The sequence below is a fragment of the Budorcas taxicolor genome, chromosome 6 (assembly GCF_023091745.1).
Source record: "Budorcas taxicolor isolate Tak-1 chromosome 6, Takin1.1, whole genome shotgun sequence".
Classification (NCBI taxonomy): Eukaryota; Metazoa; Chordata; class Mammalia; order Artiodactyla; family Bovidae; genus Budorcas; species Budorcas taxicolor.
Window position 1 is genome coordinate 9,552,989 of NC_068915.1, and position 27,101 is coordinate 9,580,089.

Sequence of the window (27,101 nt, forward strand, 5' to 3'; positions counted from 1 at the left end):
ACTTCCCAGTTCTAAGCTGCTCAGGTTCAGGGGTACTCCACAAGGGCACACACTCTGTTGGACATGCATTTTGTGCCCTTCCCAGGTCCAAGCAGCTCAGGTGACCAGGTGCTTGGTGAGCACACTGTCCCAGGTGGGCTGTGTGTTTCAATCACCTCCCTGGTCCCGGCTGCTTGGGTTCCCGAGTGTACTACAAGAGCATCGTCTCAGATGTGCCATGTGTCTCCTCTGGGGAGCTGATCTCTGGCTGCAACCCTCCTGGCAGATGTCAACCATCCAGGATCTCAGGAAGACGAGGTTAGTAACTGGGAGCCTGTTCACAGTTTGGTGGAAGATGCCATCTCTCGGGCTGATATTGCAGCTGTTCCTTGCCTTCTCCCTGGCTGTTGCATGCCTGCCTCTCAGCCTTGGGGGCAGGAGAGGGGCCTGTATGCAGCTGGCTAGCTGTCCTTTGGTATTTGCTTAATCCTTTGTTCTGTGAGTGGGCCAGGCTGCATGTTAGTCTTTTGCAGGAAAGTTCTCTCTCTATTTTTTCTGTCTCTGGTAATCCCATAGTTTGGGTTAGCTCACGTTAGCTCCCTCAGATTGTCCTCAGGGCATTCAGGCCTGGTCCTTATTCTAAACATTGATTATGCAGCCCACGTTTCCCTGCCCAGCCCCCGCTGGCTGGTGGCAGATGTGAGCATCTGTGCTACTTCTCCACTGGCCGTTGTGGTTAGGCGTGTATTCTGTTTTGTTTTGTTTTTTCTTTTCTCCCTATTCTGTTGACCTCTGAGATTCCAAAACTCCCCACAGACCTGCTTATGAAAGGGTTTCCTGCTGTGTGGAAACTTCTCCTCCTTCACAACTCCCTCCCCAGGATGGGTCTCCATCCCTAACTGTTTTGTCATTCTTTTTGTCTTTTATATTTTGTCCTACCTCCTTTAAAAGATAATGGTCTGCCTTTTTGGGTTCCTGGTGTCCTCTGCTAGTGTTCAGAAGCTTTTTTGTTGAAGTTGTTCCACATTCAAATCATATTTTGATGAATTTGTGGGGGAAAAAGTGGTCTCCATGTCCTATTTCTCTGTCATCTTGGGACCACCTCCTTCAGAAGCCAGTCTCTTTTATTAGACTTATGTTCAACTCTTTTCCTTCCCAAACCACTATCTTCTCTCTGCAACTTTAATATTTATACATAGATAACAATCATTGACTTAGGTCAGGAATTAGAAATGCTAATTTCAGGATGTATATAATGTTAATAACTCTTTAATGGTTAATGCATTTGGCTCTGGATCTTAATTGGCTCCGGGGCCAAGGAGACTAGGTTGTTTTCCTGTGGAGAACTGACCCCATGTACAGTCTGAGGAAAATGGAACTTGGGCTGGCCTCTAACATTTGTTAAGACTCACGGCAAAAGCTCCAAGCGAGAGCTCACATATATTCTCATGAACTTAACTATTGATTCAGTTCACAAATTTTATGTGCATCTTGATTTTTATAGATTACTTCACTAGTTCACGTAAGCTTATTTTCCCCTGTGAATTCAAATTCCATATTATGTTTCTATCATAAGCATTGTTCTATCATGACATAAAGGCTTAAAAGTAAAACATGTATTCAATAGTTGAATTATGAGTGTATTTTTATAAAAATGAAAATTTAAGTAAACGAAAATTTTTATGACAATTATTTTTTGTAATTTTAATTGTCATGTTTTTACATAAAATTATCTTAATATTAAATGATATGATACAATATTAGTATGCCAAAATTTTTATATAAAACTATTTTTATTTTATATGTTTAATTAAATGTCATTAAAGATGTCATAAATTTAGACCCACTTCCAATTCTGTGCCTAAAAGTTATCTAGTTGATAATGTAAAAAATGTGATACACTTCATGAATGTTCTGTTTCCATCATATGCACAATTTTAAGAGTAAGATGAATTGTTTAATATTTCAAATGTACATCAGCCTCCATTTGCCACCTTTGCAAAAATCATTTATAATTCATGAGTTCCTCTGAAATCACAAATGGGAACATCAAGATAAGAAAACAGATGTTTAGTACATAGGGAATCAATACTTAATTATGCAAGAATCTATTGCATTCTTGCTGTTTGAGAAGAAGGATTTGACAGGTTAATTAATTTGCCTTTCCTCTTATCTAAGCACATCCATCACTCAAATCCTACATACATTCTGTATCAGTATCTATCTCTAACATTGGCAGGAATACAATATGTAAATTTCATGGTTTTCAGATGCAGTTGTATTTCATTTTGAGGTCATAGGGCTTTTGTCTTGTATGGAGCACTGTTTCCTAATGACCTGAAAGGTGTAGTTCAGATTTATAGATGGTTCTCTGATAAGTGCTGAGTGCTAGACTGTGAATGAGGCTCCTGTGTGTTCTTTAATAAATGTATTTTCTGTTTGTGTTTGTGAAATGTCCCCTCAAAATTTCTAGACCTCCCTCTCTTGTTGGGATGGAAATGTGGTAACCAAAGTAAGTAATCCATATATTTCACATTATTTTTTGAATGTTATGCTAATTCCTCATGGTAACTCCATGATTTTCACTAGTTCTAAATTACCTAAGAAAAAAATGACTTTTAACTTAAATCTTGGCAGAAGTCATGTAAAAAGTAGCTACAGCTTTTTCTGGTAACAGTCTAGTGTTAAGTGTCATGACTGGAGATAGTCAGAAAAGAAATATAAGTTACCTGACTAAACTTCCATTGATTTAAATTTCTTCAATTTGTACACTCAGTAAATCCAATCCCCTTAAGTCCTAACTTCTCTATTCATCCCATTTGGAGTTGGTAATCTATCCTATTATAAAGTATAAATCTTGTGAGCATTTTAATTCCTTTGCTTTTCTCTCCCTACTTCACTTTAATCCCTGGCGGAAACCTAATTGACTTTCTTCTCCAGGTACGCAAGTAAATACCTAGGAAAACAATAAAAAAGAGCAACAGCATGGAATATTGATCAGACTTACTTTAAATGAATGGCTAGAAACGTCAAATCAATCAACACTGCCCAGTAATGCTCCACATTTCCCTCCCATTTGCCTCCTTGTTCTCCAGGGCAACTGGTCACATTTCCTCTTACCCTCAAGAGTCTCCTACTCTTTCCTTCAAACAATGGCACTGCTGTATATTTGAATGAGAAAAGATAAATCATAAGAAACCAATGTCTCAGCTTACTAATAGCAAATAAGTGCTGCCTTCCTTCCTGTTATGAATGAACAATTTGCCCCTGCTTTCAAATTCTTGGGCATTTGTACATCCCGATTTCTTCTGCTATTTGGGGGACTTATCTCTAATTGTCTCTGTAATACTCTGTAGAGTATCAATTTCACTCATGTTACTTGATCAATCCTCTTACACATCAATGTGTTTTAGTGTCTTCTCCTATGAAACAGGAGAAAATAAACTCTCCATTTTCACTATTCCTCCATTTAACTACAACTCTTTTTTATAATTATCTTTCTGAATGAACTTAAGGAAAAACCCCTATCTTCTGTTATCTGCATTCATGTACCTCCCCTAAGTTTGTTATTAATCACCATTTGCTTTTTAATTCCCTAGGTGGTGAGGAATCTAATTCTATGTTTTATATAACAGCTATAAGCTAACGACATCTCATTGTCACTCCTGAGTTTTATGCTACCTAACTAATATATACCTGCATGTCTTGAAAGTTCATATACTGTGCTGTGCTAAGTCACCTCAGTAGTGTCTGACTCTTTGTGATCTTATGGACTGTAGCCCACCAGGCTCCTCTGTCTATGGGATTCTCTGGGCCAGAATACTGGAGTAGTTGCCATGCCCTCATTTAGGGGATCTTTCCAACCCAGGGATTGAACCTGCATCTCTTATGTCTCCAGCATTGGCAAACCTGTTCTTTACTACTTGTGCCACCTGGGAAGTCACCTTGTAAGTTCACACTTATTCTTAGAATACTTAATTCCCACTTTCACCTATGTACACTTTTATTTTCCCTCAAAGAGTTATGCTGCAATCTATATAGACTGTAAACCAAAAATATCTAGTGCTTGTGATTTATAATAAAATATTTATATTTTGGCTTTGTACCTATATCAGAGAGAGTTCCAAAGCCACTGGAATTTTCTAAGTGATGATAGTCATAAAAGATATCTTTTGCCATGTTAATGAAGTGGCTCTTGGAACCCATGTAAAAGTGGGGACTGGAATTTATAGTCCCAATTTCCCCCCAACCAAAACCTTTAGGAAGGAGAAATGATCTGGAGACTGAGTATAGTCACCACAGGCCAATGCTTTGGTTAATCAACCATACCTAGGTAACCAAGCCTCCACAAAACCCTCAAAGGAGAGAGATTGAAAAACCTACAGGCAGGGAACACATGGAAACATGTGAAGAGAGGCATGCTCAGAGAGGGTATGTTGCCCTGTGCATCTATTCCATCTGGCTGTTCCTGGGCTATATACATCTATAATAAACTGGTTATCCAGTAAGTAAAATGTTTCTGTGAATTCTTTGAGCCCCTCTAGAAAATTAATTGAGCCGAAGTAGGGGTTCATCAAAAGCACAAATGTTAACCTGACTTTGCAATCTACATCTGAAAGGTGAGTCGTCTTGTACGACTGAGCTCTTAACCTGTAACATTAGGACATTATCTTCAAGTAGATAGTGTCAGAATTGAGTTATACTGTAGGACATGATATCAGTATCAGAGCAATGCTTGTTTTTATTGGGAAACACCCAAGTTCCACACATGTACATCAGAACTGAGTGCTCAAAAGTCTTAGCTCTCTTTCCTTTACACTCTATATCCATTCCATCAGGATCACCATTATCATAATGTATGCTAAATTGGTCCAATTTTCTTTACCTCTGACAGCCAAACTGTTCCATACTACAATCATTTCTCATTTGAACATTGCAAAAGGCTCTTATACCCTTGGGATTCCCTGGTGGCTCAGATAGTAAAGTATCAGGCTGCAATGCAAGAGACCCTGGATAACCCTCGGGTTTGAAAGATCCCCCGGGGGGTCTTCCCAAACCCTAACCAAGGAAATGATAACCCACTCCAGTATTCTTGCCTGGAAAATCCCATGGACAGAGGAGCCTGACAAGATACAGTCCACAGGATCACGAAGAGTTGGATATGACTGACTGGCTGACAATTTCACTTTTCACTTATAACCTTGCTCAGATTGACAACACTGGTAGACATTTCCTGGAAGCAGGTTAGAAATTCAGAATTTCAGATCTGCTTAATCAAAATCTCTATTTTAACAAGATGCACCCTCATGTAATTTGTGAGCACATTAAAGTCTGAGAAGCCTTAATCTATGTAATCCGACTCTTGCCTATCTAGCTGACCTTACTTATTAGACTTCACCCATGGCTTATAATGGCTTTCTTCTACCCTTTCTCTCCCAGCCCTAAATTGCCACATTCTTCTTTTACTTAGAATATTTGCAGTGGTTGTGTTCACTGCCTAAGATATTTGCCCATGATTATTAGTGACTCTGCCATTCAGATGTTTGGCTAGGTGTTACCTCTTGAGAATGTCAGATACAATTTGTATTAATAATTGTTCTCTCAGGGTTTTTCAAGTCTTGCATCTGATTTGTTCCTGACTACTTTTCAAGGGTGTTTATATAGGAAACAGCTGTACAATATAGATTGTGGTCCAATCTGGAGCAGAATACTTTGTTTCCTGAACAGGAAAAATAAAAGTAATATCTCCTTCTATGCAAAGGTTGTGTAGATTTTCTAGCAGTCACTTTTTAAGACTGGGGTTTCCCAAGCTTGAATTTTTTCACTGTGTATACAACATTTGACTGGGTGTGGCTATCCATCACCCTCCTGGGACTTGAGGCCATAGGGACAAGATGTAAACATGAAACTTATGCTGGCTCCTGTGCTGTGAATAATAAAACCCTTTGTCATCTCCGATTATCTGTGAAAGTGCGGCAAGAAACAAACAGACTTCAGAAAAGAGGAAAGACTGATTGGGAATACACAGGAGGGCTGGAACGAAGATGGCCAGTGAAGAAGTGGAATGTCTTTTCTGCAAGGCAATACTAATGTAACTATTTGCCTGAGTTCATATATCAGAATATAGCTTCTTCAACAAAAAATAAATTAAAATGAATTAATGTAAAATACTTAAAAGTTATATTTTCTTTTTGAAAATTCAGAACTTAAATGTTTCTGAACAATTAAATCATATGATTTTGCTTATTTTTTGATGCTTTTTTCAAAATTGAAACAAAAATTGTTAGGGAAAGCACATCAGAATATGCAATATGGAAAAATACCAATCATACTTTACCCTGTTACTTCTGCTTGAGCAGCTTCATGATTCTAAAAAGACTATGACTCTGTAATCTTTAACAATTCTAAATGCTTGAAAGATAATTTTATAATTTTGTTCCTCTATATCGGCAAACTCCATGCTGAACTTTTGGGGATGCAAAACGCATTATTTCAACATCTGAATTAATAGCATTTCTCAACTATAAATAGCAACGGTAACTAAAATTTTAGGGTTACTCTATTACTACAAAATAATTTGAGATACATTTCTTTAGTGCAATTCTAGTGTTTATAACAAATTTATTGTATTAATTGGGATTCAAAGCATTGTTTTGGTAAGAGGATGTGAGAAAACACACATCAGGAAATTTATTTACAGAGAAATAAGAGATAATAAATATGATATGGATTGGTAGTTATTCTGTTAAACTTAATGTTGCTTGCTAATTTGATATTGATTTATATACTGTTATTTCACTCTATACATATTAAGTAATATTAAAAATAAATATAGTCAAACCAAATATTTCCAATATCAAAGACATAGAAACAACCTAAAAGTCCAGCTGAGCTGTTTTAAATCTTAAAAGATGATACTGTTAAAGTGCTGCACTCAATATGCCAGGAAATTTGGAAAACATAGGCGTGGCCACAGAACTGGAAAAGATCAATTTTCATTCCAATCTCAAAAAAGGGCAATGCCAAAGAATGTTCAAACTACCATACAGTTGTCCTCATTTTATATGTTAGCAAGGTAATACTCAAAATCCTTCAAGTGCTGGCTTCAGTAGCACATGAACCAAGAACTTCAAGATATACAAGCCAGATTTAGAAAAGGCATTGCAAGCAGAGATCAAATTGACAACATCTATTGGAACATAGAAAATGCAAGACAATTCCAGAGAAACATTTACTTCTGCTTCATTTATTCCATTAAAACGTTTGACTCTGTGGATCACAACAAACTATAGAACATTCTTTTAAAAATGGCAGTACCAGAACATCTTACTTGTCTCCCAAGAAACATGTATGGTCAAGTTTCTTGAAACTTGTAGAATCAAGGAGCAACAGTTAGAACTAGACATGGAATAATGGACTGTTTCCAAATTGGGAAAGGAGTACAACAAGGCTATATATTGTCCCTGCTTATTTAACTTCCATGCAGAGTGTATCATACAAAATATCAGGCTTGATGAATTCTACACTGGAATAAATATTGCTGGGAGAACTTAAGATATGCAGAAGATATCACTCTAATGATAGAAAGGGAAGAACTAAAGATCCTTTAGATGAGGGTGAAAGAGGAGAATGAAAAAGCTGGATTAAACCTCAACATTGAAAAAAATAAGATCATGGCATCCAGTCCCATCATTTCATGGCAAATAGAAGGGGAAAAAGTGGAAGCAGTGATAGATTTTATTTTCTCGGGCTCCAAAATCACTGTGGATGGTGGCTACAGCTTTGAAATTAAAAGACACTAGCTCCTTGGAAGGAATTCTATGACAAACCTAAACAGCATATTAAAAAGCAGATACATCACTTTGCCAACAAAGGCCTGTATACTCAAAGCTATAGTTTTTCCGGTAGTCATGTATGGATGTGAGAGTGGGCCATAAAAATGGCTGACCGTTGAAGAGTTGATGTTTTTGAATGGCGGTGCTGGAAAAACTTGAGAGATTTGGACTAAAGGAGATCAAAACAGTCAGTCCTAAAGGGAATCAACCCTGAATTCACTGGAAAGACCATTCCTGAAGCTTCAGTACTTTGACCACCTGATGCAAAGAACAGACTCATTGGAAAATACCCTGATGTTGGGGAAGACTGAGGGCAAGAGAATAAGGTGGTACTAAAGGAGAGATGGTTAGATAGCATCATTGATTCAATGGACATGAATTTTAGCAAACTTTGGTGGAGGTGAGATAGTGGAGGACAGAAGAGCATGGTGTGCTACTGTCCATGGGGTCACAAAGAATCAGACACAACTTAGTGACTAAACAACAACAATAGATTTATCTTAAGAAATATAATATAATTCAGGGAGCAATGGAATGGTGGGGATATTAAAATTCATCAAATATTGAGCAATGAAATTAAACATATATATCTTGTACAAGAGAAAGCTCTTGGCTGGCTTTAACCATATGAATAATTGTTATGCAAAAGCTGACTTGTTCTGTACTCCCTACTTAAGTTTTTGATAGAGAGAGTAAGGAGAGAAAGTTTTGAGAAAGTAATATTTTATCAGAGACTTAAATCATGTGATGCAGAGAACCACATAAAGATTTGATGATCAAGAGCATTACAGGTTAAAGGAAGAGCAACTGTGAAGGCCTGAGGCTAACATGAGAAAGGGAAGTTAGAAAAAGCAGGATTTTAAACACACAAAATGTGCTATGCATATAATGTGTGGGTGTGTCAACATTACACCAAATAGATACCTATTGATTTATTTATGCCCTTAAAATCCCTGTGATAGAGAAGGGGTCTGGGAAATTATATAGAGATACATACAATGGCTGATAATCCTAAAGCTAACTTTCTCTTAATCAGTGCCAAATGTTGATTTAATAAGAACAATTAATTATTCAGATTTACTTCCAAAATATATTATTGACAATAAACAGTAATATTTTGTTTAACTGAAAGTTATATCAAATGACACTTAGAAATATTTTTCATAACCATTTAGAAAAAATGTTGACAAAAATTTATGCTCTGTGTTTATGAGTAGGATTTTGAAAATCTTAACAGGGTAAAAGTTGCAGCTGACAAATCGAAACAAATTATTTACATTGCAGTCAAATATATCTTTTGTCAAGTTCTGATTGATAAATTATCACTGATTTTGATAGTTTTTTTTTTTTATGTCATCTTGTCTTCTAACTTCCCATTCTTTGTTCCAGTTTCAAGATTTCAGAAGGTTGCTTTAGTACAATTTCCTTATATAGATGTAAATTACATTTTTGTAATCCTGATGACATTTTAAAAATTATAAATTTCTGATAAACTCTTGAAGATACAAGATTATGCCATTGTCATCTTTGGAAAATTGAATTAAAGATGTACTAGATGGGCTGGGGATAGAAAATTGGAAGAAAAGGAAGCCAATAAGCCAAAAATGTTATAGTGTTGTAAACAAACATCTACTTAAAATTACATGATCTTTTACAAAGTATATTTAATATAACATTAATTTACTTTTCACAAATTGATAAATAAAGTAGGTTTATTTTATAAATTTTGAATATGCAGGAAACATCAAAAAATATTGCACCGTTTGTTAAAAGTTGAGTAGAAGAGCAAGAGTTAAATAAAAACTCTTCTTCCAGCTCAAGATTTTTCATACTTTTAGACAACCATGTTTCCTACAAAGATTTTACTACCACGTTGGAGAATTTGTATAATTAATGACAATGAAAAATCTAAATAAGTAGATCTATATTCCTCTTCAAATTTTCTGTAGCATTTGATCATGTAAACTTTCTATTCTATTTGAAACTGCATCTCTCTTATTTCTCAATATCTTAGATTTTTAGTCAATCCTTTCTGATTTTTTTTTTTTAAATTTTTCATACTGCTTTTTTGTTTTACTACCCAGTTAGAAGATTTTGGACTTGCTTCCCAGTATTTACCCACTTCTTTAATTAAAAATATATTCATCCTTATGAAGTAAGAAATCAGTCACTAAAAAGACAATTCTCCCATTTCTACTTCCAGGACTGATCAGTTTCCCACAATTCAGACTTTACTCTGGGTAGGTGTCTACTATAAAGCATGTGTAGGTATATGTGGATGGGAACTATAAAAACCTGGAAACGTTTGAAGTGACAGTGTTGAGAGATGTGATAAGTCATATAAAATTGGATAAAAATAAGGCTTACCAGAATTGAAGAACTGACTTTACTATGGATATGGACTTTACTATAGATATGGAATATATATAGATATAGAATATAAATATGGAATAAAACTGATAAACCTGTTTGAAGAATTTTTTAAAGATACTTTTATATTTCAATATTCTATTTTTCCTAATGTTAATATTTATTTTTCCTAATGTTATTATGAAAGGGTATTGATCTCATGGACCCACTAAAAGTGTTTGGCCCCCAAGCAATTGGATGGATACAGTTTGAAAATTACTGCTTTGTAAGATCATTATATTCTATTTCATTTTCTCCAAAGTATAGTCCAATAAAAATAGTTTCTGAAAGTATTTTTCCTATACACTATTGTTAATTTCTCTAACTCTAAATAACTATCAAATTCTATATCTGCAAACAAAGCAACAATATTTGGCAGAAGATTAAACTTGTGGAATGGAATTAAATATAAACAGCATGTGTTTTCAGCTTCTTGACCAGATTGGACTGGTATTGATTGCTGTCTAAGTCTATGGCAATGTTTTATGCTACACTGGATTTATTCTTTCAGGCTCATTTACTGTGCCAGCCATAATTTTCTTTCAGCATTGACTCCTTGTTATCTGTTACAATTCTAGAATTGACAGTACAAAAATAAACTATAGAGTACCAGTTAATACATATAACAATGTTATATGAAGGCCTGGTTTTTATGAAGACTTCTTTTAATATTAAGTAATATTATGGTTCTTTTATTAACTATTATTAAAATTAATATAGCAATTGCCTTCATGATTGGTTATATTTTGAATTATTGTATTATTGTGATTGACCTTCCTGGAGCTGCATGCTCAAGATTATGTGATAAATGTTAACTAATAGAGAAAACTTGAGTTTCCAAAGGAAATTGTGGTGCTGTTAGAAAGAGGAAAATATTTGCCTTTAGTCTGAGTTATTAAATAGTTGACTCAACTCTGTAATTTGAAGGCATTTTGTATATCAGGTCCAGAGACCCAAGAAACAAGAACACCAGGAAGTGTCCCATAGGGCCTCACTCTCTTGGAATATGAATTGTTAGCCAAATGACAAAGAACAAAAGAAGAGGTAGAGTTCAGTTATCTTTATGGAAATTGAATGAAGATACAGAGAAATTTTAATCTTTATTTCATAAGATTGTATTTTGTGTTTCTGTAATTTTATCATAAGACAGGTTTTCTATTGAGACTAGTACTCAAAACAGTTTCTCTATGATGACTTCATAGTATGTCACCTTGGAGGAGCTAAACTAGCTTTTCCAGAATTCCTTTCCAATGTATCTCCAGGTTGCAGGGTCCATGATAAAGATTCTTGTTGAAGACTGAAGAACTAAAGTGAAATACCAGCTATTTTCTGTACCTTACAGACATTCTTGTTTTCCTCACTGCTTGCATCTATTCCACATTCCCCTGCACCATTTTTCAGATTATATGCGTTCTAAGCCTGGTGTATGTGTTTCCTTTCATAAGCTTCCTCCCGATCTTATCCCCCATCTCCCATTTTTAAATCAAAGTCTGCAGCAATAACATGGCACATGACAAAGATTTTTGCCTTTTCTCGTGGACTCCAGCTTATATTTCTGGGGACCAGATTATTCTCCCTACCTTAATCCATCTTTCTTCCCTAATTGCCTGCTAATCTCTGGCTTCAAGCTGCAACCCCTGAAATCTGACATAGCTTTACAGAAATAACTACTGGACTTGCATACGGTCTTATCCCTGTAAGATATAACGGCCTTTACTTTCATATAAAACCAAGATTTTTGTGACAAAGAAGTTAAATCCAAGTTAACTTTATTTTTAGAATATTAAGAAAGCATGTGTTATGAAGTATTTTCTCAATTTTTTTGTTTTATATATATGGAGACAAAAAATGGATACGAAAAAAATGCCAAGGTTATACACAATTTTTAGAAAGTATGTTGAAGTGTATTAAATTACTATTGGTAATTTTAGAGAGAAGGACATGGCCAACAGCAGCAATCATCTTATGAAGGAAAAAGAAAACAGTGGGAAAAATTTCCCTTGAGAAATTTGATCTATTTTATCTTAGGTCAAGAGAAACATAACAACAAAAGTGAGGATTTGTATGCATTGTTTTTACCAGCGCCTAACTTAATACATGTGCTAAGTTGCTTCAGTCATGTCTGACCCTTTGCAATCCTATGGACTATAGTGTACCAGACTCCTCTTTTCATGGGATTCTCCAGGCAAGAATACTGGAGTGGATTACAACTGACATTATTATCATATTTTTCTCTCTTCCTGCTGGAATGCAAGTTTCATGAGGACGGATATCTTTTTCTGTTTTCTTTATTAAATATTCAGTGCCAAGCACCCAGGATACAACCAAGCACAAAATAAGTGCTCAATAAATATTATGTTGATGAAGAAATAAGAATGAGTGAATGTGTGAAGGATTAGAGTGACTTTCTTTCCTCAGGCTGTCTGTGTTTTTATGGAAAAGAACTCCATGTGGTTAAAATAAAAATCAGCCTCTGTGCTCTTAATCTCAAAGACACTGTCTTAGCATATAAAAGCAACACAAAGGTGATGCTCAAAGCATCAAGAAGAATATGACTGAAGAAAAACAAAAATGCACAAAATGACAACAAAACCCCCTTTATTTTTGTTATCGGCTGAATATTTACATCCCTACCTCTCAATCTATATGTTGAAACCTAATGTCAATATAATGGCCTTCAGACTGGGGCCTCTGCAGTGAGATTATGTCATGAGAATGGAACCCACAAGAACGGAAATAGTATGCTTATAAATGGCCCTAGAGAGGTTTTGCTCCTTCCAACATGAGGAAACAATGAGAAGTGGGCAGACTACAACCCGAAAGAAATCTCTCACCAGAAATATGCTGGCGCTATAACTTGGACTTCCAGTCTCCAAAAATTGTGAGAAATAAAATGCATATGGTTTATAAGATCCTGGTCTCTGATATTTTGTTGTAGCAGTGTAAACAAATTAAGACTGTTCATTTTTCCTAAAGCTTATGTAATCTGGGCAGTTTCTCTTAATTTTTTTTTCTCTTTCTCCATTAATAGGCAATGACACTTCTCTCCCTCACATAGAAAACTTCTCTTAGCTTGTTAGCTAAGCATCTCCCCATTTATTTCTCCAAACAATCCTAGTTCCATTTAATCTACCTCTTCTTTTAGCTTTTATAGGTATGAAGCGGAATCCATTTAACTGAGTAAAAAGGCCAATACTGGATCAAAAAGAAACTTTACAAAAATTAACTAAAAATGGATTAAAGGCTTACATGTAAAATCTGAAACTCTAAAAATGCATAGAAGAAAACACAGAGAAAGTCCCTGACATTGGTTTTGGCAAAGGTCTATTTTTAGATATGACATGAAAAGTATAAGCAACAAAAACAAAAAAGAAGTAGAAACACAGTTAAAAAGCTTCTGCACAATGAGAGAAACCCTCAAAAAAATGAAAAAGCAACTTATGAAATGGGAAGAAAATATTGATTAGAAGTTAGTATCTGACAAAATGTGTCTAAAATATGTAAGAAAATCTTATACTTCAATAGAAAAACAAAACAAAACCCCACAAACACCTCTCTCCTCAGTGGGTCCATTCCATTAAAACACAAGTTTCCTGAAGGAGAGGGACATTTTGTTTGGCCATCACTGCACTCAGTGGTTATACTGTGCTTGCTGTGTAATAACTGGAAATGCTTGTAAATAGAATAAATTGTTAACTTTATCTTTTTGGATCAAAGTGTTAATAGCACTTTTAAAATATCCTTGGTGCTGATTCATTTTATGGTTACAATAGATCTATAGCTTTCTTACATCCAGATCAGGTAAAGTTTTCTTTTTTTCTACTTTCTGGGATTTTTAAATTTCCTAATGTCTGGTGCTTTTTTCTTCATTTCCTAATTCATGATCAAATTTTGTGATTATTCCAGAAACGTTAATGATAGAATTTCTCTGTTATTATGGTACAGAATTGTACTATACATACAAGGATTAAAGATAGTACTATGCAGGTTATTGAAATTAAAAGTTATATTTCTATATCCATATTTTGGGAATTCTGTGTGAGAACTCATGTGCTAAGACTGGTAAACTTTTAAAAAATATAGCTCTAGTGAAAAATTTTGGTTTTTTTGCGGTTTCTGGCTTTACATATTTTTAACTTTTTATTCTGCTTTATTTCATTATTCTCATAGTTTCTGGCTATGGATTTTTTACATATGCAAAATTCACATTATGCTGGGCAAAGGATTATGATAGATCACGCGCTATGGAGTCACTAGGAAAGTGTTTTCTATTTTTGGATACAGATATGAATAGAGGTGGTCCATTTCTGAATCTCAGCACTGCCTTTTCTTGATGCAGTGTCTAGAGATACTGCAGCCATTTATCAATGGGCAAAACTGAGAGACAAAGAGTGGCAGAGTAGAAAATATTGTTAGATCATGGCTTTGTGCTGACTTGAGATGATAAATTTTCTTACTGTTAAAGAAAATGACGTGGAAAAGATACTATCCACACATGCAATTCTCTAAAACATTCTTCAAGAAAAAAAACCTGATAATTGTACACCCCATTTTTTCATAATTTGAGATGCTTTGACTCTGTTCATTTTACAGTTCAGTGAATGTTTCCCTGTAAAAATTTGTAAAATTTTTAAAGGATGTAAAAATTTCCATCCTTCTTTACATGAATACTTCATATGGTAGTCTTTCTTTAAAAAATGAAAAATTGTAATATGCAGAGCCTCAGTAGAATTAATTTCCTAGGTTGTTTGATTTTTATAACAAGAATGCCAAATTCTACACTTCTCTCTGATGTGCAGGAAGTTTACTAAAGTATGTCTTGTCCGTTCTTTTTCTCAGGGACGGAAGCCTTGTGAAGTTTTAGCCTATAGCTGTGTTTGTTTTCTTTCTGAAACACTGTACTGCTTTTGAATTACTTTCCCCTTTTATTTGTTTGATTTTCTCCTTCGTAGATACACATTATGTATAAACTGGAACTCATTTTTCTTTTTTTCTTTTCTTTTAATTTAAAATTTTATTTTTACTTTATTTTACTTTACAATACTGTATTGGTTTTGCCATACATTGACATGAATCCACCACGGGTGTACATGAGCTCCCAAACATGAACCCCCCTCCCACCTCCCACCCCACATCATCCCTCAAGATCATCCCCGTGAACCAGCTCCAAGCATGCTGCATGCTGCATCAAACATACTGGCGATTGGTTTCTTACATGATAGTATACATGTTTCAATGTCATTCTCCCAAATCATCCCACCCTCTCCCTCTCCCTCAGAGTCCAAAAGTCCGTACTACACTTCTGTGTCTCTTTTGCTGTCTTGCATACAGGGTCATCATTACCATCTTTCTAAATTCCATATATATGTGTTAGTATACTGTATTGGTGTTTTTCTTTCTGGCTTACTTCACTCTGTATAATCGGCTCCAGTTTCATCCATCTCATTAGAACTGATTCAAATATATTCTTTTTAATAGCTGAGTAATACTCCATTGTGTATATGTACCACAGCTTTCTTATCCCTTCATCTGCTGATGGACATCTAGGTTGTTTCCATGTCCTGGCTATTATATACAGTGCTGCAATGAACATTGGGGTACATGTGTCTCTTTCAATTCTGGTTTCCTCGGTGCGTATGCCCAGCAGTGGGATTGCTGGGTCATAAGGCAGTTTTATTTGCAATTTTTTAAGGAATCTCCACACTGTTCTCCATAGTGGCTGTTTAGTTTGCATTCCCACCAAGAGTGTAAGAGGGTTCCCTTTTCTCCACACCCTCTCCAGCATTTATTGCTTGCAGACTTTTGGATTGAAGCCATTCTGACTGGTGTGAAGTGGTACCTCATTGTGGTCTTGATTTGCATTTCTCTAATAATGAGTGACGTTGAGCATCTTTTCATGTGTTTGTTAGCCATCCATGTGTCTTCTTTGGAGAAATGTCTATTTAGTTCTTTGGCCCATTTTTGGTTGAGTCATTGATTTTTCTGAAATTGAGCTGCAGGAGTTGCTTGTATGTTTTTGAGATTAGTTGTTTGTCAGTTGTTTCATTTGCTATTATTTTCTCCCATTCAGAAGGCTGTCTTTTCACCATGCTTATAGTTTCCTTTGTTGTGCAGAAACTTTTAATTTTAATTAGATCCCATTTGTTTATTTTTGCTTTTATTTCCAATATTCTGGGAGGTGGATCATAGAGGATCCTGCTGTGATTTATGTTGGAGTGTGTTTTGCCTATGTTCTCCTCTAGGAGTTTTATAGTTTCTGGTCTTACGTTTAGATCTTTAATCCATTTTATTTTTGTGTGTGGTGTTAGAAAGTGATCCAGTTTTCCCAGCACCACTTGTTAAAGAGATTGTCTTTACTCCATTGTATATTCTTGCCTCCTTTGTCAAAGATAAGGTGTCCATAGGTGTGTGGATTTATCTCTGGGCTTTCTATTTTGTTCCATTGATCTATATTTCTGTCTTTGTGCCAGTACCATACTGTCTTGATGACTGTGACATTGTAGTAGAGGCTGAAGTCAAGCAAGTTGATTCCTCCAGTTCCATTCTTCTTTCTCAAGATTACTTTGGCTATCCGAGGTTTTTTTTTGTATTTCCATACAAATTGTGAAATTATTTGTTCTAGTTCTATGAAAAATACTGCTGGTAGCTTGATAGGGATTGCATTGAATCTGTAGATTGCTTTGGCTAGTATACTCATTTTCACTATACTGATTCTTCCAATCAATGAACATGGTATATTTCTCCCCATCTATTAATGTCCTCTTTGATTACTTTCATCAGTGTTTTATAGTTTTCTATATATAAGTCTTTAGTTTCTTTAGGTAGATATATTGCTAAGTATTTTATTCTTTTCGTTGCAATGGTGAATGGAATTGTTTCCTTAATTTCTTTTTCTACTTTCTCATTATTAGTGTATAGGAATGCAAGGGATTTCTGTGTGCTGATTTTATAGCCTGCAACCTTAGTATATTCATTGATTAGCTCTAGTAATTTTCTGGTGGAGTCTTTAGGGTTTTCTATGTAGCAGATCATATCATCTGCAAACAGTGATAGTTTTACTTCTTCTTTTCCAATTTGGATTCCTTTTATTTCTTTTTCTGCTCTGATTGCTGTGGCCAAAGCTTACAGAACTATGTTGAATAGTAGCAGTGAAAGTGGGCACCCTTGTCTTGTCCCTGACTTTAGGGGAAATGCTTTCAGTTTTTCACCATTGAGGATAATGTTTGCAGTGGGTTTGTCATATATAGCTTTTATTATGTTGAGCTATGTTCCTTCTATTCCTATTTTCTGGAGAGTTTTTATCATAAATGGATGTTGGATTTTGTCAAAGATCTTCTCTGCATCTATTGAGATAATCATATGGCTTTTATTTTTCAATTTGTTAATGTGGTGAATTATATTGATTGATTTGCGGATATTGAAGAATCCTTGCATCCCTGGGATAAAGCCCACTTGGTCATGGTGTATGATCTTTTTAATGTCTTGCTAGATTCCGATTGCTAGAATTTTGTTGAGGATTTTTGCATCTACGTTCATCAGTGATATTGGCCTGTAGTTTTCTTTTTCGTGGCGTCTTTGTCAGGTTTTGGTATTAGGGTGATGGTGGCCTCATAGAAAGAGTTTGGAAGTTTACCTTCCTCTGCAATTTTCTGGAAGAGTTTGAGTGGGATAGGTTTTAGCTCTTCTCGAAATTTTTGGTAGAATTCAGCTGTGAAGTCTTCTGGACCTGGGCTTTTGTTTGCTGGAAGATTTCTGCTTACCTTTTCAATTTCTGTGCTTGTGATGGGTCTGTTAAGATTTTCTATTTCTTCCTGGTTCAGTTTTGGAAAATTGTACTTTTCTAAGAATTTGTCCATTTCTTCCACCTTGTCCATTTTATTGGCATATAGTTGCTGATAGTAGTCTATTATGATCCTTTGTATTTCTGTGTTGTCTGTTGTGATCTCCATTTTCATTTCTAATTTTATTGATTTGATTTTTCTCCCTTTGTTTCTTGATGAGTCTGACTAATGGTTTGTCAATTTTTTTTTTTAATCTTCTCAAAGAACCAGCTTTTGGCTTTGTTGATTTTTGCTATGGTTTCTTTTGTTTCTTTTGCATTTATTTCTGCCCTAATTTTTAAGATTTCTTTCCTTTTACTAACTCTGAGGCTCTCCATTTTTTCCTTTTCTAGTTGCTTTAGGTGTAGAGTTAGGTTATTTATTTGACTTTTTTCTTGTTTCTTGAGGTATGCCTATATTGCTATGAACTTTCCTCTTAGAACTGCTTTTATAGTGTCCCATAGGTTTTGGATTTTTGTGTTTTCATTTTCATTCGTTTCTATGCACTTTTTTGGTTTCTTCTGTGATTTGTTGGTTATTCAGAAGCGTGTTGTTCAGCCTCCATATGTTGGGATTTTTAATAGTTTTTCTCCTGTAATTGAGATCTAATCTTAGTGCATTATGGTCAGAAAAGATGCTTGGAATGATTTCGATTTTTTTGAATTTATCAAGGTTAGATTTATCACCCAGGATGTGATCTATCCTGGAGAAGGTTCCATGAGCACTTGAGAAAAACGTGAAATTCATTATTTTGGGGTGAAATGTCCTATAGATATCAATTAGGTCTAACTGGTCTATTGTATCATTTAAAGTTTGTGTTTCTTTGTTAATTTTCTGTTTAGTTGATCTGCCCATGGGTGTAAGTGGGGTATTAAATCTCCTACTATTATTGTGTTATTGTTAATTTCCCCTTTCATACCTCTTAGCATTTGTCTTACATATTGCGGTGCTCCTATGTTGGGTGCATATATATTTATAATTGTTATATCTTCTTCTTGAATTGATCCTTTGATCATTATGTAGCGGCCTTCTTTGTCTCCTTTCACAGCCTTTGTTTTAAAGTCTATTTCATCATATATGAGTATTGCCACTCCTGCTTTCTTTTGGTCTCTATTTGCGTGATATATCTTTTTCCAGCCCTTCACTTTCAGTCTGTATGGGTCCCTTGTTTTGAGGTGGGTTTCTTGTAGGCAGCATATATAGGAATCTTGTTTTTGTATCCATTCAGCCAGTCTTTGCCTTTTGGTTGGGGCATTCAACCCATTTACATTTAAGGTAATTATTGATAAGTATGATCCTGTTGCCATTTACTTTATTGCTTTGGGTTTAGGTTTATATACCCTTTTTGTGTTTCCTGTCTAGAGAAGATCCTTTAGCATTTGTTGGAGAGCTGGTTTGGTGGTGCTGAATTCTCTCAGCTTTTGCTTGTCTGTAAAGCTTTTGATTTCTCCTTCGTATTTGAATGAGATCCTTGCTGGGTACAGTAATCTGGGCTGTAGGTTATTTTCTTTCATCACTTTAAGTATGTCTTGCCATTCCCTCCTGGCCTGAAGAGTTTCTATTGAAAGATCAGCTGTTATCCTTATGGGAATCCCCTTGTGTGTTATTTGTTGTTTTTCCCTTGCTGCTTTTAATATCTGTTCTTTGTGTTTGATATTCATTAATATGATTAATATGTGTCTTGGGGTGTTTTGCTTTGGGTTTATCCTATTTGGAACTCTCTGGGTTTCTTGGACTTGGGTGATTATTTCCTTCCCAATTTTAGGGATGTTTTCAACTATTATCTCCTCAAGGATTTTCTCATGGTCTTTCTTTGTGTCTTCTTCTTTTGGGACTTCTATAATTCGAATGTTGGAGCATTTCATATTGTCCTGTAGGTCTCTGAGGTTGTCCTCATTTCTTTTCATTCATTTTTCTTTTTTCCTCTCTGATTCATTTCTTTCTACCATTCTCTCTTCTATTTCACTAATCCTATCTTCTGCCTCCGATATTCTACTATTTGTTGCCTCCAGAGTGTTTCTAATCTCATTTATTGCATTATTCATTATATATTGACTCTTTTTTATTTCTTCTAGGTCCTTGTTAAACCTTTCTTGCATCTTCTCAATCCTTGTCTCCAGGCTATTTATCTGTGATTCCATTTTTATTTCAAGAATTTGGATCATTTTCACTATCAATATTTGGAATTCTTTCTCAGGTAGATTCCCTATCTCTTCCTCTTTTGTTTGGTTTGGTGGGCATTTCTCCTGTTCCTTTACCTGCTGGGTATTCCTCTTTCTCTTCATCTTGGTTATTTGCTGCATTTGGGGTGGCCTTTCTAAATTCTGGGAATTTGTGGAGTTCTCTTTATTATGGAGCGTCCTCACTGTGGGTGGGGTTGTATCAGTGGTTTGTCAAGGTTTCTTGGTTAGGGAGGCTTGTGTTGGAGTTCAGGTGGGTGGAGCTGGATTTCTGCTCTCTGGAGTGCAATGGAGTGACCAGTAATGGGTTATGAGATGTCAATGGTTTTGGAGTAACTTTGAGCTGCCTGTATATTGAAGCTCAGGGGTGTGTTCCTATGTTGCTGGGGAATTTGTGTGGTATGTCTTGCTCTGGAACTTGTTGGCCCTTGGGTAGTGCTTGGTTTCAGTGTATGTATGGAGGTGTTTGATGAGCTCCTATTGCTTAATGTTCCCTGGATTCAGGAGTTCTCTGATGTTCTCAGGATTTGGACTTAAGCCTCCTGCTTCTGGTTTTCAGTTTTATTTTTACAGTAGCCTCAAGACTTCTCCATCTATACAGCACCGATGATAAAACATCTAGGTTAAAGATGAAATGTTTCTCCACATTGAGGGACACCCTGAGAGGTTCACTGAGTTACATGGAGAAGAGAAGAGGGAGGGGATAGTTAGAGGTGACTGGATGAGATGAGGTGGGATCAAAAGAGGAGAGAGCAAGCTTGCCAGTAATCACTTCCTTATGTGCGCTCCACAGTCTGGACCACTCAGAGGTTTTCACGGTGTTATACAGGGAAGAGGAGGGGGAGGAATAAACAGAGGTGGCCAGGAGGATAAAAGAGGGAAATGAAAAGGAGAGAGACAGATCCAGCCAGTAACCAGTTCCTTAAGTGTTCTCCCCCGTCTGGAACACACAGCAATTCACAGAGTTGGGTAGAGAAGAGAAGGGGGAGAGAAGAGACAGAGGCCACCTGGTGGAGAAAAAGGAGCATTCAAAGGAGGAGAGAGTGGTCAAGCCAGTAATCTCGCTCTCAGGTAAAATTGGGTAGTGAAGTTTGGGTTTTTAAATGTACAAAATTGACAACAGAAACCAAAATCAAAGATTAAAAATCTAGAGTAGAGGTTGGATTTTCAAAAGTACAATATTAAAGAAAAGAAGAAGAAGAAAGTATAAAACAACAACAACAACAAAAACAAAGCCACAAGAATTATTAAAAAACAACAACCACACAAAGACTATATATGGCATTTGCTTTAAAAAAATTGTTTGTTTTTTTTTTGAAAAGCAATAGTAGGTTATAGAAATAAAAATTAAAGGAGAAATAGAGGACTTAACAGTTGTAAAAAGTTAGAAAAAAAAAGAAGAAAAAGAAAAGAAGAAAAAACAACCACACAACAACATCAACAAAAGACAAAAAAAAAAAAAAAGGGAAAAAACAAACAAACAAACAAAGAATGATTGTAAAAATAGTAAAGATATATCTGACCCTTTCTCTGGTGTTCTGGCAGTGTGGGGTCAGTTCCAAGGTGGTTCCCTTTGTTTAACTTCTTCTGTTTGCTGGTCTCTTAAGTGTCTGATTTTCGTCCTGACTCAGGGCAGGTGGTGGTGGACACTTTATTTCTTTTCTTTTTAGGCTCACTTGTTCAGTCGCACTCTGGGGAGGGAGAGATGCTACAGACAAATAACATTGTTGTGTGCACGCAGTGTCTCAGCCCCACTGGGCCTGCTCTTGCTCGCAGCGCACAAACTGCTCAGCCTCTATGTTGCTCCGCCAGGAAACATCTGAGGCCAGCCCTAGGCTGCATGCACCTCCCAGGTCTAAGCCACTCAGGTTTGGTCCTCAGGTAGCCTTCAGAGGCACAGATTCGGTTGGGACTGCATTTTGTGCCCTTCCCATGACCGAGTAGCTCAGGTGTTTGGCGAGCGCAGTCGCTGCGACTTGTCGCCTTTCCCGTCTCTGCTGCTCAGTTTTCTGGGTGTACCTCTGGCACCCCTTGTGAGGCAGACGGTGACTGTCCAGAACCCCCAGAAGTCTTAGCAAAGAAGCCTGCTTTCAGTTTGGTAGGTAAAGTCTTTCCGGGGCTGCAACTGCCCCCTTCCAGCCCTTTCGGCTCTGGCTGCCTGTCCCCGGCAGGGAGGGCTCTGCAGCTGGCTATTTCCATTCTGTCCTTCATTCTGTGCACGGTCCTGGTGGTGTCTTATGTTCAAGCTTTTCACATGGTAGCTATCCCACAGTCTGGTTTGCTAGCCCAAGTTAGTTCTTTCTGGTTACGTGTGGGGTGTTCCTGCTGGATTCTTAAAAGCACTGCAGCTCACACCTCCCACGCCTCCCTGCCCTGTCCCCATTTGCTAGTGGAAGATGCAGGTGTTTGCGCTGCTTTTCAGCTGGGGGAGTTACTGTTGGGCTTGTAATCTGTTGGTTTTAATTAATTATTTATTTTTCCTTCCTGTTATGTTGCCCTCTGTGTTTCCAAGGCTAGCCACAGACTCGGCAGGGAGAGTGTTTCCTGGGGTTTGGAAACCTCTCTTCTTAAGCTTCCCTTCCTGGGACGGGATTCCTTCCCAGGATGGAGCTCCCTCCCCACCTCCTTTGTCTCTTTTTTCCTCTTTTATATTTTTTCCTACCTGTTTTTGAAGTCAATAATCTGCTTTTCTGGGTGCCTGATGTCCTCTGCAAGCATTCAGAAGTTGTTTTGTGGAGTTTGCTCAGCGTTGAAATGTTCTTTTGATGAACTTGTGAGGGAGAAAGTGGTCTCCCCGTCCTAGTCCTCTGCCATCTTAGGACCGCCCCCTGGACCTCATTTTTCTTTTTCTTTATAAGCATAATGTTTTCTCTCTTTAAAAATGGTGTGTGTGTATGTATATGTGTGTATTTTTTTGCCTGTGTCTGGGTGGAAGATTATTCAATAATTGTTCCTAATTTATGACCTAGCAATTCACCATTGGCAGTACTTTGGATTTTCTGCCCACAACCATACGGACAGTGATATTCTAAACTAGTAATTAAACTGTCTTCTTTCCCTGTCTGTGTGTCTTCCTCTCCCCCTTGCTGTTGGACAAAGTGACCATGATTTCTGTGACAGTTTAGCGTCTTTGTATTAATTTTCAGAGCTTCTGCAGATCATTATTCATTTGTTTTCTTACCAAACTCGGCTGTACAAAAGAAGTCACTAGAGAAGCTGAACTAATGGAGAATAGGTTCTATACTACAGATATATAACATAGATTTTCATTTAATTGTTAAAATTAGGACTTGGCTATTGACATTCCAGTTCAGTCGATCAGTTGTGTCCGACTCTTTGCGACCCCATGAATCACAGTATGCCAGGCCTCCCTGTCCATCACCATCTCCCGGAGTTCACTCAGACTCACATCCATCGAGTCCGTGATGCCATCCAGCCATCTCATCCTCTGTCGTCCCCTTCTCCTCCTGCCCCCAATCCCTCCCAGCATCAGAGTCTTTTCCAATGAGTCAACTCTTCTGAGTTTACCAAAGTCCTGGAGTCTCAGCTTCAGCATCATTCCTTCCAAAGAAATCCCAGGGTTGATCTCCTTCAGAATGGACTGGTTGGATCACCTTGCAGTCCAAGGGACTCTCAAGAGTCTTCTCCAACACCACAGTTCAAAAGCATCAATTTTTTGGCGCTCAGCCTTCTTCACAGTCCAACTCTCACATCCATACATGATCACAGGAAAAACCATAGCCTTGACTGGATGGACCTTAGTTGGCAAAGTAATGTCTCTGCTTTTGAATATGCTATCTAGGTTGGTCATAATTTTTCTTCCAAGGAGTAACCGTCTTTTAATTTCATGGTTGCAATCACCATCTGCAGTGATTTTGGAGCCCCCCAAAAATAAAGTCTGACACTGTTTCCCTGTTTCCCCATCTATTTCACATGAAGTGATGGGACTGGATGCCATATTTGTTTTCCAAATGTTGAGCTTTAAGCCAACTTTTTTGCTCTCCTCTTTCACTTTCATCAAGAGGCTTTTTAGTTCCTCTTCACTTTCTGCCATAAGGGTGGTGTCATTTGCATATCTGAGGTTATTGATATTTCTCCTGGCAATCTTGATTAGAGCTTGTGTTTCTTCCAGTCCAGCGTTTCTGATGATGTACTCTGCATATAAGTTAAATAAGCAGGGTGACAATATACAGCCTTGATGTACTCCTTTTCATATTTGGAACCAGTCTGTTGTTCCATGTCCAGTTTGAACTGTTGCTTCCTGACCTGCATACAGATTTCTCAAGAGGCAGGTTAGGTGTTCTTTTATTCCCATCTCTTTCAGAATTTTTGACAGTTTATTGAGCAGTGGCTGCACAGGCACAGAAGGGCCTAGAGGAGCTATCCCACGTTGAAGGTCAGGAATGGCGGTGGTTAGGAGATACCCTTCACCTAAGGTAAGGAGCAGCAGCTGTGCCTTGCTGGAGCAGCCATGAAGAGATACCCCATGCCCAAGGTAAGAGAAACCCAAGTAAGATGGTAGGTGTTGCAAGATGGCATCAGAGGGAAGACACACTGAAACCATACAAACAGAAAGTTAGTCAATCTAATCACACTAGGACCACAGCCTTGTCTAACTCAATGAAACCAAGCCATGCCCGTGGGGCAACCTAAGACAGGCGGGTCATGGTGGAGAGGTCTGACAGAATGTGGTCCACTGGAGAAGGGAATGGCAAGCCACTTCAGTATTCTTGCCTTGAGAACCCCATGAACAGTAGGAAAAGGCAAAATGATAGGATACCAAAAGAGGAACTCCCCAGGTCAGTAGGTGCCCAATATGCTACTGGAGATCAGTGGAGAAAAACTCCAGAAAGAATGAAAGGATGGAGCCAAAGCAAAAACAATACCCAGTTGTGGATGTGACTGGTGACAGAAGCAAGGTTCAATGCTGTAAAGAGCAATATTGCATAGGAACATGGAATGTCAGGTCCATGAATCAAGGCAAATTGGAAGTGATTAAACAAGAGGTGGCAAGGGTGAATGTCGACAATCTAGGAATCAGCGAACTAAAATGGACTGGAATGGGTGAATTTAACTCAGATGACCATTATGTCTACTACTGCGGGCAGGAATCCCTCAGAAGAAATGGAGTAGCCATCATGGTCAACAAAAGAGTCCGAATGCAGTACTTGGATGCAATCTCAAAAACGACAGAATGATCTCTGTTCATCTCCAAGGCAAACCATTCAATATCACAGTTATCCAAGTCTATGCCCCAACCAGTAACGCTGAAGAAACTGAAGTTGAACGGTTCTATGAAGACCTACAAGACCTTTTAGAACTAACACATTAAAAAAATGTCCTTTTCATTATAGGGGACTGGAATGCAAAAGTAGGAAGTCAAGAAACACCTGGAGTAACAGGGAAATTTGGCCTTGGAATGAGGAATGAAGAAGGGCAAAGACTAATAGTGTTTTGCCAAGAAAATGCACTGCTCATAGCAAACACCCTCTTCCAACAACACAAGAGAAGACTCTACACGTGGACATCACCAGATGGTCAACACTGAAATCAGATTGATTATATTCGTTGCAGCCAAAGATTGAGAAGCTCTATACAGTCATCAAAAACAACACCAGGAGCTGACTGTGGCTCAGATCATGAACTCCTTAGTACCAAATTCAGACTCAAATTGAAGAAAATAGGGAAAACAGCTAGACCATTCAGGTATGACTTAAATCAAATCTCTTATGATTATACAGTAGAAGTGAGAAATAGATTCAAGAACCGGGATCTGATAGAGATAGTGCCTGATGAACTATGGAATGAGGTTCGTGACATTGTGTAGGAGACAGGGATCAAGACCATCCCCATGGAAAAGAAATGCAAAAAAGCAAAATGGCCGTCTGGGAAGGCCTTACTAATAGCTGTGAAAAGAAGAGAGGCAAAAAGTAAAGGAGAAAAGGAAAGATATAAGCATGTGAATGCAGAGTTCCAAAGAATAGCAAGAAGAGATAAGAAAGCCTTCTTCAGCGATCAATGCTAAGAAATAGAGGAAAACAACAGAATGGGAAAGACTAGAGATCTCTTCAAGAAAATTAGAGATACCAAGGGAACATTTCATGCAAAGATGGGCTCAATAAAGGGCAGAAATGGTATGGACCTAACAGAAGCAGAAAATATTAAGAAGAGGTGGCAAGAATACATGGAAGAACTGTACAAAAAAGATCTTCACGACCCAGATAATCATGATGATGTGATCACTAATCTAGAGCCAGACATCTTGGAATGTGAAGTCAAGTGGGTCTTAGAAAGCATCACTAGGAACAAAGCTAGTGGAGGTGATGGAATTCCAGTTGAGCTATTTCAAATCCTGAAAGATGATGCTGTGAAAGTGCTGCCCTCAATATGTTAGCAAGTTTGGAAAATTCAGCAGTGTCCACAGGACTGGAAAAGTTCAGTTTTCATTCCAATTCCAAAGAAAGGCAATGCCAAAGAATGTTCAAACTACCACACAATTGCACTCATCTCACAGGCTAGTAAAGTAATGCTCAAAATTCTCCAAGCCAGGTTTTCAGCAATACACGATCCATGAACTCCCTGATGTTCAAGCTGGTTTTAGAAAAGGCAGAGGAACCAGAGATCAAATTGCCAACATCCGCTGGATCATGGAAAAAGCTAGAGAGTCCCAGAAAAAAACATCTATTTCTGCTTTATTGACTATGCCAAAGCCTTTGACTGTGTGGATCACAATAAAGTGTGGAAAATTGACACACTTTATATATATAAAATATATATATATACATATATTTTTTTAATTCCCAAACAGATCTCATGTGCAACTTTTAGGAAACATGTTTAAGGTCTTTTTTGTGGATCTATTTGGGGATTAGTTTTTC